This window comes from Triturus cristatus, chromosome 7 (genome assembly GCF_964204655.1).
Source record: "Triturus cristatus chromosome 7, aTriCri1.1, whole genome shotgun sequence".
Lineage (NCBI taxonomy): Eukaryota > Metazoa > Chordata > Amphibia > Caudata > Salamandridae > Triturus > Triturus cristatus.
The window spans coordinates 1,181,065,611-1,181,078,914 of record NC_140590.1 but is presented as its reverse complement, the minus strand read 5'-3'; the positions used below and the strand labels follow the sequence as shown (position 1 = coordinate 1,181,078,914).

Genomic DNA, 13,304 nt, shown 5'->3' with positions numbered 1-13,304 from the left:
ACTAGCCTTTGAGTGGTGCCACGACTCTCCTTTAGCAGGGCACCCGGGCATACGAAAAACCACACTACTGGTGCAAAGATATTTTTGTTGGAAAACCCTCGTCTGGGACATTAAGGAGTGGGTGTCGGGGTGTGAGGATTGCGCCCGGGGAAAGACCGTCACGTCCGCTCATATGGGTAAACTGGTCCCCTTACCAACACCCAATGCACCATGGCAGAACATCAGCCTGGATTTCATCACAGGTCTCCCGGTGGATCAAGGGCATTCAGCCATCCTGGTGGTTATTGACAGTCTCACCAAGATGAGCCACTTTATTCCTTGCAAGACACTGCCTACCGCGGGTCAAACCGCGCAACTGTTGTTACAAAATGTAGTGAAACTGCATGGAATTCCGAAAGTTATTGTGTCTGACAGAGGCCCCCAGTTTGTTGCACATTTCTGGAAAGGGTGGTGTAAGTCTCTGCATATAGACTCGGCGTTGTCGTCAAGTTAACACCCACAGACTGATGGCCAAACCGAAAGGTTAAATCAAACTGTAAAGAAGTATCTACGATGTTATGCTGAACACGCGCAAGACTCCTGGGTATCCCTGTTATGGATGGCAGAGTTGGCGTATAACAACGCCTCCCATAGCTCCATTGGTGTCTCGCCCTTTCTAGCAAACTTTGGGTATGACGCTAGAATTTTACCATTTGTCATGCCAGGACGGGTCATGAATCAGGCTTCGCTACAGGCACACATGAGGGAGTTGCGCCAAGGACACTCAAGAGTAAAGAAGTTCTTGGTGAAGTCCAAGTTGCGGTATAAAGAGTGGGCTGATAAACAGAGTGGAGGGGCCACAGTACCAAAAAGGGGACAGGGTATGGTTGTCCACTAAGAATATCCGTTTTAACCTACGGAGCGTGTTCCACCCACGATACATAGGCCCTTATCGAGTGATTAAACAAGTCAATCCTGTAGCGTATAAATTACGACTTCCGGGCTCGCTACGGATTCATCCGGTGTTCCACTGCAGTCTTCTAAAACCGGCAAAGGGTGGACTGCGGAAACCTCCTCCTGCAGTGTCCACAGAAGACGGACAGGAATATGAGGTACGCCGTGTGGTGGATTCCAAGTACCGGGGAGGTAACTTGTGGTATTTGATCTCCTGGAAGGGGTATGCCACTGAGGAGGATTCGTGGGTCCACAGCGCCAACGTTCATGCGCCGGACAAAATCAGTGCATTCTATCGGAAACACCCGGATAAACCGGGTTCTAGGAGGCGCCTGGCGGGGGACCTACTGTCAGGATCCGGGCCCATCGCGCCTACAAAGACTACGACTCCCAGAAACCCCTGCGCATAGTGGGGGCGGAGTCAAGGGCATAAAACGCCCAGGCGCACGCACGACGTTGTGCGTAATTGACGAATCTTGAGACTCTAGGAGCGGGGACTCGTTCTGGCTTTTTCCCGCATTTCTGAATTGAGAACCACAGAGGTACCGGTTGCGTCGGCCGAGGAGATCGGCTTCCGTGTCACAGGCGGCGGAAACCGCAATCCCTGGAAGGCAGTACAGACGGTACTGGCTTTCCTCTAAGAAGCAGGACCGGAGGCATTTCCGAGTCATTTCGGCACCTGGACAGTGCAGCAGGCAGAGTCCGCGTTACACGCGAAGACAGCGTGTAGGATTAAGGCGGAGTTTGGGGGATTCACAAACTGCAAGTATCGGGGGTGTGTGTGTTTTAGGATCCCGAGAAGTGTGATGTCTCGCATAACATTCAAGGTTTACGTTTGCGGGGCATATTAACCTAATCAACGGTCAAGAGACAGAGTCCTTGCAATACAATACCTGAAAGGTCTGGATCATATTCCTCACGTGGGGGTATCTGAAATAGAGCGGTGAGGTAACCGCAATGTGCAGCGCGTAGTTGTAGAACAAGTTCATATTCAGGCTGGGGGTCATTTAGATTTAGCGTATAGCGCTGAAGGGACATTTCCGGCACCAGCTTAGCACACTCATTACCGGAACAGTAGAACAGACAATTAAGGTTCACTGAGGGGGTGCTCCATGAGGAGAGCGTGCAGTACGCTATAGGGGTGCCCAGCCACAGCGTACTGATCTTCTCTACAGATAGGACCAGATTAGGAGACAGCGGATCCTCCTAATGGTCCTACAGATATATAGCTTCACAAAAACCCCAAAGATACGGGGGATACTTTTGTTTTGGGTCAGCAGGCTCATGTGTGTATGGTTACGCAATCGAGTTGTGGTGTGCGTGTTTAATAGGAACTAAGGAAGCTCCTTTGATAGAACAGCTGAATTGGTAGCGAGACTTATCGAGAGTAGTAAATTGGTTTACAGTATATCAATGTATTTGTTTGTATGTTAATATTTTCTTTACAGGTTCTACTCCCCGCTGTTCCCATCCTTGCCTTCCCTCGCTTGATGGCTCCAGTCTTCCGTACCTTTAGTGCAGGAAGTTGGTGACGTCGAGAGGTGGACCCCATATAGCGTCGCCCGTACCCTGAGGAGTATCGGACCAGGGACTGATTCATAACAGACAGGGTATTTGCTAGAAGTGTATGAATACTAACTAGGGAATTGAAGGTGTGAAACACAACTGTGTAGGTGATTAGAGGATTGCATCCATACTGCATAGGCATTTAAAGCAGTCCATGTGCTAAGGCCTGGCTCCCTGCATGACTACTTGGGTACCGACTGAATGATTAGAGTACAGCAAGGAGAGTGCCTAGGTGAATTTATAAGTGCTAGGCTTTTCGCACAGAAAATGGATTAGTACTTGGTACTGAATGGGTCACTAGAGGAGTGCAAAGGCAGTGACAAGATGTTTGCTGGACTGTATGGATACTGACTAGGAAATTGAAAGTGTGAAAGACAAGTGTCTAGGTGGTTAGAAGACTGCATGCATTGTGCATAGGGGTTTGAAGCAGTCCATGTGCTAAGGCCTGGCTCAGTGCATGAATACTTAGGCACTGACTGAATGATTAGAGTACTGCAAAGATAGTATCTTGGTGAATTTATAAGTGTTTGAGTTTTCGCACAGTGAATGGATTAGTACATGATGTTGAATGGGTCACTAGAGGACTGCAAAGGGAGTGACAGGGTGTTTCCTGGAAGTGTATGGATACTGACTAGGGAAATCGAAGGAGTAAAAGACAAGTGTATAGTATGTTAGAACACTACATGCATACTGCATAGACATTTGAAGCAATCTATTTGGTACTTAGAAACTGACTAAATCATCAGACTACTTCTAGGACAGTGCTTGGGTAAAACTTTTACATTTTCAGTTCTGCCACAGTGAACAGAATAGTACATGGTACTGCACCTTAGTGTCAAACCCTGACTCATTTTTATCAATGCACAAGCAAAAACTAGCTTCTAATGCTACTAACTTGACAACATGACAGGTTTTAAAAGAGTTATCTGCTAAAAAATACACAATGTTACCAAATGCTTCTCTAACAGTGGTTCCCAAATGCACAGAGACTCACAGTGTGATTCTAGACAACAACCACTATACCTAGGAGTTTACCACAAATCATTCACTACTGTGGAAGTGGTAAGGGAACTGCACACAAACTTCATATTACAGGACTGCACTTTTGTGTCAAAGCCTGACTCATTTAATCAAAGCATAAGCAAAGACTGGCTTCTAATGCTACTAAAACTTGACAACATGACCGGTTTTAAAACAGTTTGGTAACACGATGTTACCAAATGCTTCTCTCACAATCCTTACCCAAATGCACACAGACTCACAGTGTGATTTTAGACAAGCAACACTATCCTAGGAGTTTACCAAAACTCATTCACTAGTCTAGAAGAGTTAATGGTACTGCACACAATCTACATATTTAAGTACAGCACATCAGTGTCAAAGCATGACTCATTTAATCAACGCATAAGCAAAGACTGGATTCTAATGCTACTAAAACTTCACAACATGACATGTTTTAAAACAGTTATCTGTCAGCAAATACATGATGTTACCAAATGCTTCTCTCACAGTGATCCCAAATACACACTAACTCACAGTGTGATTCTAGACAAGCACCACTTTCCCTAGGAGTTTACCAAAACTCATTCACTACAGTGCAAGTGGTAAGGGAACTGCACACAATCTACATATTTCAGGACTGCACTTTTCTGTCAAAGCCGGACTCATTTAATCAAAGCATAAGCCATAACTGTCTTCTAATGCTACTAAAACGTCACAACATGACGGGTTAAAACAGTTATCTGTCAGCAAATACACAATGTTACCAAATGCTTCTCTCACAGTGGTTCCCAAATGCACACAGACTCACTGTGTGATTCTAGACAAACACTATCCCTTGCACTATACCAAAACACATTTCTTCATCTAGAAGTACTACATTTTAGTATAGAAACATAACATAACGCATTTCACAAATTCATAAACAATGACTGGTTCCTAATTCTACCAAAATATAAAAACAGCACAGTTATCTGTCTGCAAACACATGAAAAACACAAATGCTTATCACAGAATGGTTTCTACATGCACACACACTGTCAATAAGATTGTAGAGAAAAAAAGTACTCCCTACACTTTAGCAGGAGAAATACATTAGTCTGATTAAAATCAAAATAGTCTACATACATCCCCTCACAATTAAATAACTCATCTTTCAAGTTATTTTGTAGATTACGAAGTATATCAGTCACTCACCATATTTTCTTTTACAGAATCTCTGCACTGTGCACCTCTCAGCAAAAACTAAGAATGGAAAAGTTTCCCTTTCATTTTCCACACACATACATTCACACAAACTCAAAAGCAAGCACACATCCATTTACCAGCACCTTCTGTTAGCGGCGGTAGTTGTTTTTTCTAATTGTCTTTGTCCATTTGGGGCCATGGGACACATTGAAGGACAGTGTCCTGGCTTTTGAACAATTGGAGCATGTGATGTGTCACTGGGGTATTTGTTGTTGTGCGTTGTGTGAGGTCAAATTGCTGTACATAGTTCTGCCAGACTTTTAAGCTTGCCCTCATGTAAGGATGGTCCCAATCTTCTTCGCCCTTTTCCATCTTCATGTAAGATACAGTCTTTTGCCATTACCTTTGGATCAAAGAATCCATCTCGTGGCCACCGAATCATTTGTGGGGCAAGACTTTGTCCAACTCATCAAATCATCAGTGAATCTTTTGACCTAGATATCACTTTGATGTGCAGTAATTTATGCTATTTAGTCTTATTGACTGTTAAGGAGGGCTTCTGGTCTATTTTGCAATAAGTGCTGACTTACGTCCTCTCTCCAACTGAGTTATTCATATGAACTTATTTTTAGTGCAGTTGACCTGCTTTAATTTTAGATGAATCATTACAGGGAAGCTAGTGTTGGCTGTATTTGGAAGTGCTATTTATTGCTGCCTACTCATGTAAGAAAGGCTTTATTTTATTCACACTCCAACACATCAATTGGTGAACCTATGTTAATCTCTTGTTAGAGGCTTGTTTTTTTTTTTTTAAAAAAGGAAGCTGTTATTTAAGTTAAATGTTCTTTCTTCAGTATATAATGGACAAGGAGCCAGAAAAGGGTATTTTGAGCTCAAACTAACAGGGTGTGTTTACACTTACTAGGGTAAAGCACTCCAAAATTCACACAATATATATATTTTCAGCAGGAAATAAACATAACACATGGCGCGTGGCTCTCCAAGTCTGGTGTGTTTCTGTGATGGAATTAATTGTGGCCTGCCGGGGTCGTGGATTTGCCCCACTGCTGAAGAGCAGGTCCAACGTGGTGATTACAGACGCTAAATGGAGCTTTTGTGTTTCCTGCCACAGGGTTAGAACAGCCCTACTGCAACCTTTACAAGGTACAGAAACCCACTGTGGTATCGATTTTGATGTTGTGATGACGGCCGCATTTACTTAAAGACTTACCTTGTGAAAAGACTTCAAATCCCAGTTTGCATTATTCATTTTCCCCACCAGGGCAAAGACGCTCTCGAACATCCGCCAGAACCAGGCTTTTAATGGGTACGAACGGAACCAGCATGCCGATGCAAACAACAGATTTCGTGTCCAGTTATGCATGCCTGACGCGTTTCTGTGCTCTACACATTAGGACTGATAATGGAATACATCAGAAAGATCAACTGGTAGAGAGTGATTGCTCAGAAATAATTGTATTTTGTAGATTACAAAAAAATGGCTTGCTTTTAATCAATTTTTGTATATGTATTTTACATAAGCATTGATGATTAATGATTATAAAAGCAAAGCACTATGAAAATAATTAAGGACTGCCCTCCAAAAAGTATTGCATAGCAAAGCAATATGTATATTTCAGATGAGGTTTTTTATATGTTGCCATCTCTCCAATTAAATAGGTATATTTATATACGGATATTTATTGTATTACATTTTAGGCTTTATATTCCAATGAGTTATTTTTATAATGATGCTGAAAATTCAATAGTGCAAATCTACCAACAATTACGTTGTGAAAATCGCATTGAAAAGTATTTCTTTTATGTCCATATGTAAGTTTACTCTTTGCACTAATCACAACAGCACTTTGTCACTTTAAAAAAGAAAAAATGCAACCACAATGATGTCATGTGATCAAGACTCTTGAGGAGTTGAAACAGGTTATGGCGAAATAAAAATAAAAATATAAGAAATAGCACCTACTTTGTGGTCCGTGTGTGGCAAAAAGGAATTGAGAGAGCATGCGGAGAAATTTATATCAAGTTGTCCCCAAATTTCGATTTCCAGCAGGAAAGAAAGGGTACGGACTCCTCTTAAGTGCAGCAATCTTTCAAAACTAATGTGGCGGACCGGTCACCTCCTGTGTTGAAAGTTTCGGGGTGATTCGTCAAGCGGGGGCCGAGAAAAAACAGGGGTCCCAAAACGCGTTTTCCCCATGTTCATTTCCATAGGAAACTTTAGACACGGCTACAGCCCGAACTGCTGAACGGAATTATACCAAATTTGGCAAAAAGGTAGCTCTTGGTTCAGAAAGCGACCTTTTATTTTTAAATGGTGTAAATCCGTTCAGTAGTTTCTAGGAAATTCAAAAATAAAAAAATATCGATATCTGGGCGGAGCCTAACGACACATCTCATTGTGAGATCTGATTGGCTGTCAGCACTTCATCCTGGAATTGCTGGCAGCCATTTTGGGACCAATATACATGATAGCACCTCATTGTAGTGAAAAGAAGATTTTGAGGGTCACCAAAAGGAGAACTATAAAGGGCGATAACAGACTTTAGTTACATTAGGATTCATTTGTTGATGGTACCATACTAATTTTAGGAATTGTGGTGTGTTCTAAGGTGATTTTACCCTGTGAAAAACCTTCTGCTGGGATATCATGAATCATGTTTGAGAGAAATCTCTTTTCTCATGCTTGTCCCATAGAGGTTTGGAAGGTGCTCCAGAAGCTAACCTTAGAGCATATTTTCTGTAAATTCACATAATCTTTCTCAGTCATGTAAGAATGAAGTCTGACATTCTCAGTAAAACATGTACATCCAACAACGGCAGAGACTGTCAGTTGATTCCTTTGTGTTCTACTGCAGCTTCCCAGAGTGTTCTAAAGAATAACTAGAGTGCTCACAGTCTAACTTATGACATAATTATGGCACTCCTGAAGCCATCTTGATTGGAATAAACTGGTAACACTTAAGAACCTTTAATTTAAAAAGGAACAAAATGAGGGGGCTCATTTTGCCTTAGAAATTATGGTTAGTGCTGCAGAAAGAAAAAATAGGGCATGTTGTAAGTGATATCTCAAATCCTCTTCTATTTTATTAGAAACTTCTGGCATGCAGACTGGAACAATCACTTTCAATACCAGCAGTAGACTCCCAGTTAACTCCCTGGTGAATAGTAGCTTTACTACAGTGATCTAATGAACAACTAGAGTGCTAACATTCTATGGCAAATGTGTGACACATCTGAATGCCTTCTTGATGGAACCAAAGTAAAAAACTGAAAGCATTTCCTACTGAGGAGACTGCAGTAAATGAGGAAATTAAGAAACTTCATAACAAATAAGTCTCCCAAGATGGCCACCAGAGAAAAAAGAGCCCAAATGTAGCACAAATATCACCCAGATATAGTCCACATATAGCCCAATAACAGAAGTGTGCAAAACACTTTCTATTGTTTTTTTTTTTTGCAGTTTTAGGTAGTGCAGACTGGTCAGGTATTGGAGCGTTGCATCTTACTTGGACCCCTCATTGCATATTTTGCACAAAGTACATGAGCTTGATCTTGTGAAATATTGAACTTTACTATACTGTTAACCTGAAGTTGCTCTGAACCGGGCTTTGTAACGCCTCTTTTTACCTACTGGTTTTAATTCATTCTCACTGTATTGTATTAAGAAAGAGGATTTACTGTTTTTCTGTACCCTTTTATGATCTATGTTTCTAAATCAGATCTAATAAAGTTTAATTAATTTAATTGAAGTCTCCCAAGATGGTCACCAGAGAAAAAGGCGCCCAAATGTAGCACAAATATCACCCAGATGTAGCCCACGTATAGCCCAATGACAGAAGTGTGGAACACACTTTTTAATCCTTTGTTTTTTGGCAATTTTATATAGTGCAGGCTGGTCAGATATTGGAGTGCTTTACATGAGTATTGGTTACATCTGTCGGGTCCGACCGGATTCTCCATTTCTGTGCTAAGGTGTCCTGATCATAAGTTTGGGAAGGTTTCTAGACTTGGCCTTTCACCTTATACTTGGAGAGAATTGGTGGCTAGACGCTTGTTTGGCAGAGTACATTCAACATGGAGGGTGGGTGCAGGTAGTTAGCGTTCTAGTGTTTCCCTCTCTTTAGCCTGACAGCCACTCTGTTATTGTTCGCGCGCTACAGCTGCTCTGCTCACTTCAACTGTCAAACCTTCAGAGGAGGCAGGTTCTGTACTGCGCTCCTCAGTGACTGGATTTTCTCTTCAGAGACTTGAATATTTTGGGAGTTCCTGAAGCAGCGAGGAGTGTGAGGAGTTTTAAGGCTGTGTCTGAGACGTATTACTGCTGGTGAGGTTATTTATTTCTTGAAGCGGTTCTAGTCAGCGCCGGTTCTTGCGCTGAACATTCCCTTTGTGAGGCAGTCTTCATCTTCAGAAGGAACTCAGTATTTTGAATAGCGCTCAGACTGAGTTTATGAATTTTCCTGCAATAGACTGTTTGTTCATTCATCGCTAAAGGACAGAATCTCCAATTATTAATAGAGACATATTACTTAAGATTTGCTCCAGAACTAAGGAGAAGACTGAGATAAAGAAAAAAAGACTTTAAGTTGTTTACAATCCTACTTGCTCTTTATTCTTCTAAGTTAGTTTTTAGCCTCAGCATTAGAACAGAATACTACTTAGTTCTGGCGTCAAGTGACCTTCAAAAAACATATCAGCAAGCAGAGTTAAAGTCTACAATCATCATAACTAGACTGCATGTATTAAATATATATATATATATATTATACTTACCAACCACCAAGTCAGCATCCTTTCAGGAAGAATACCTAAAAGAGAAGGAGAAAGACAGTTAATTCATTTGGATTGTTTCAACTGGTCAATTCAAGTGCTTATTTACTAAACTCCAGTAAGAAAGGTTGCATGAGATTTTCTAACAGTATAGAGAGAGGCAAAATCCACTATCAGACAGGTAAAGAAAAGTTAAATGTGATGTTAAATTGTTAGATTCTCAAAAGGGTTTTCTGGACATAGTAATTATGTGCTTGTCATTGCAGGTGCAGATACTCCCCTGAGGGATACAGCGAGGGCACCAGAGTGGCAGTCTCTTGTTATTTTTCCATTCCCCTTCCCCCCCATTTCTGAGTCCAGAGTGTATTCTGGTTCAGAGGTGTTGGGGAGTTGGCAACTATACTCCATTAGGACTTCGGCCTTCTGCTCCCGTGGACTTCCAACAGGTTCAGGTATCGATTCTTGACATCATACGAGGACAAACTCATTTTGGTTGTAGGCATGGGGAGATTAAGTGATTTGACCAGAATCACAGAATGTCGAGCTGAAGCAGGAACTCCAACTTGGTTCCCCAGTTGCAAAGTTTGCGCCTCTGGAAGCAACACCACATTCTCTCCCCTAAGCGTAACATTTAATCAAGTGGTCAACTGGATAAAAAAACATAAAGATAACAAATAATTTAAGTGCTTTGTTGCTATTTAAGAACTCAGAAAATATGTCCTCATTTTAGTTTTTTAGAGCACTAACCATACTTTCTATGCAAATAAGACCCTCTCATTTCTATAATTTCTAAAGGAAATGCTTTGGGTATTACAGTTTTGATTACATCAAGATGACGTCAGGACTGGTCGGGGCTAGCTGTTTGGGAGGAGCTGGGCATACAAGTAGTGGGGGACTTGTTTAAGGAGGGGGTACTGCTGCCCTTCCAGGACTTGCAGGACTCTTATGGGCTCCCGCGGGGAGACTATCTACTTCACGCAGCCCTCGTGGCGGGCCTCCAGAGGCATTGGAATATGGGGCTCTCGGAACCGCCGGTCGCCGCGGGCTGCCAATACGTAGTTATGGCGGCAGGGACGTCCAAGGCTATTACCTGCCTCTATCGCAAGCTTGCGGCCCTTGGACACGTTGAGGGGCAGGTGGGAGGTGGACCTTGGGAAGCCCATCCCTGAGTCGACATGGTCCACGCTGGTGCAGCGGGCCTGGAAGGGAACGCGTAATGCCCGGTTTCAGCTGGTTCAGTTTTTCACACTACACAGGGCCTATCTGACGCCAGTTAAGATACTGCGATACTTTGGGGGTGCGCATTCTCAGTGCCCGCGTTGTGGGGGAGAGGGGGCTGATTTTCAACATATGTTTTGGTCATGCGCGAGGCTGGGTGACTATTGGGAAGACGTCATAGACTGCCTGAATCAGGTGACAGACCGCAATATTGCCCCGGAAATGGGGGCCTGCCTGTTGCTCTGGTTTCCCCATACCCGCCGCACGAAGATTACCAGTAAGTTTTATGACTTAGGGTTGATTATGGCCAAGAGGGAACTAACCATGCAGTGGAAATCACGGGTGGGGCCTAGCTTTCTGAGGTGGAGGATGGCGTTTGCGAGATGGGCAGGCGCAGAGGGCACACTCCGGTTGCAATTAGCACTTAGGAGGGAGGACGAAAAGGCATTGGCGACGGCCCGTGCATGGGAGGCGTTGGTGGTGGAACTTCAGGGGCTGATGTCTGACACGGGAGGAGAAGAGAGCACGTCCGATCAACAGGAGGAAGCGGCAAGTGGGGAGTAGGGGGGCAGCCATGGTGAGAAGTGGACACATGAGTCGTGGCTAGGCATGGGGGGGAAGCCTGAGCTGCCAGGGAACGGTTTGAGTACCTGTACATGATACGTAGGAAGGAGGGGGTCTCAACAGGAGGAGGACAGGCAGAGGGGGGCACACTGACATGGGCTGAGGGAGGGAGAGGGTGGGGGGAGCCCACGCGGGAAGGGTGATTTTTCTCATGTTCAACTGTTTGACATATCAAGTGTAACACTCTCCGGTGGAGGGCTGAGACTGATAGGGGGTTGCATTGCGATGTTGGTAAGAAAATGATAATAAAAAATGTTTAAAAAAAAATAAAAAAAATCAAGATGACGTCAGGCATGCCACACTTTTGTAATAAATATAGAATGTTAGCAATCTAGTTGTCTGTCTCTTCCTGCACGTCTCTTGCCTCTTTCTGCACCTCTCTTGCCTCTTTCTGCAGCTCACTCTCTTCTTTCTGCAACTCTCTTGCCTTTTTCTGTACCTCTCTTCCCTCATTCTGCAGCTCACTCTTCTATCTGTACCTCTCTTGCCACTTTTGCACCTCTCTTGCCTCTTTTGCACCTCTCTTGCCTCTTTCTGCACCTCCCTTGCCTCTTTCTGCACCTCCCTTGCCTCTGTCTGGACTTCTCTTGCTTATTTCTGCAGCACACTCTCGTCTTTCTGCACCTCTATTGCCTCTTTCTGTAGCTCACTCTTCTTTCTGCACCTCTCTTGCCTCCTTCTGCACCTCTCTTGCTTCTTTCAGCAGCTCACTCTCTTCTTTCTGTACCTTTCTTGCCTCTTTCTGCACCTCTCTTGCCTCTTTCTGCACCTCTCTTGCCTCTTTCTGCACCTCTCTTGACTCTTTCTGCACCTCTCTTGACTCTTTCTGCACCTCTCTTGGTTCTTTCTGCAGCTCACTCTCGATTCTTTCTGTACCTCTCTTGCCTCGTACCCCTCTTGCCTCTTTCTGCACCTCTCTTGCCTCATTCTGCGGCTCACTCTATTCTTTCTGCACCTCTCTTGCCTCTGTCTGGACTTCTCTTGCTTAATTCTGCAGCTCACTCTTCTTTCTGCACCACTCTTGCCTCTTTCTGCACCGCTCTTGCTTCTTTCTGTAGCTCACTCTCTTCTTTCTGCACCTCTCTTGCCTCTTTCTGCACCTTTCTTGCCTCTTTCTGCACCTCTCTTGGTTCTTTCTGTACCACTCTTGCCTCTTTCTGTACTTCTCTTGCCTCTTTCTGTACTTCTCTTGCCTCTTTCTGCAGCTCACTCTTCTTTCTGCACCTTTCTTGCCTCTTGATGCACCTCTCCTGACTTTTTGTTCTTCTCTTGTCTCTTTCTGCAGCTCACTTGCTTCTTTCTGCGCCTTTCTTCCTCTTTCTGTACTTCTCTTGACTCTTTCTATACCTCTTACCTCTTTCTGCACCTCTTGCCTCTTTTTCCACCTCGTCTCTTCCTGTAGCTCACTCTCTTCTTTCTGCACCTCTTGCCTCTTTCTATACCTCTCTTCCCTCTTTCTGCAGCTCACTCTTTGTTCTGCACCCTCTTGCCTCTTTCCACACCTCTCTTGCCTCTTTCTGCACCTCTCTCTTCACCTCTCTTGCCTCTATCTGCACCTCTCTTGGCTTTCTACTCCATTCTTGCCTCTTTCTGCACTTCTCTTGCCCCTTTCTGCACCTCACTCTTCTTCCTGCACTTCTCTTGCTTCTTTCTGCACCTGTCTTGCTTTTTTCTGTGCTTCTCTTGCTTCTTTCTACACATTTCTTCCTTTTTCTGCATTTTTCTCGCCTCTTTCTGCACCTTTCTTGCCTCTTTCTTCCTCTTTCTGGACCTCTTTTGCCTCTTTCTGCACCTCTCTTGCCTTTCTGCACCTCACTCTTCTTTTTGCAACACTCTTGCTTCTTTTATGTGCCTCTCTTGCTTCTTTCTTCACTTCTCTTGACTCTTTCTGCACCTCTCCTGCCTCTTTCATCACTTCTCCTGCTTCTCTCTGCACCTTTCTTCCTCGTTTTGCACCCCTCTTGCTTTTTTCCGCACTTTTCTTG

The 13,304-nt window shown here is 43.7% G+C and overlaps 1 long non-coding RNA gene across 10 annotated transcripts in view; it reads right to left on the bottom strand.

Moving 5' to 3' along the window:
* LOC146811397 (uncharacterized) overlaps positions 1–13,304 on the bottom strand; it is a 482,239-nt gene that overhangs the window by 48,433 nt on the left and 420,502 nt on the right. For all 10 annotated transcript variants that reach the window (XR_014966731.1, XR_014966733.1, XR_014966727.1 and 7 more), the window contains one exon: positions 9,481–9,515. This is a non-coding gene — a long non-coding RNA (uncharacterized LOC146811397). The remainder of the gene's footprint in view (positions 1–9,480; positions 9,516–13,304) is intronic.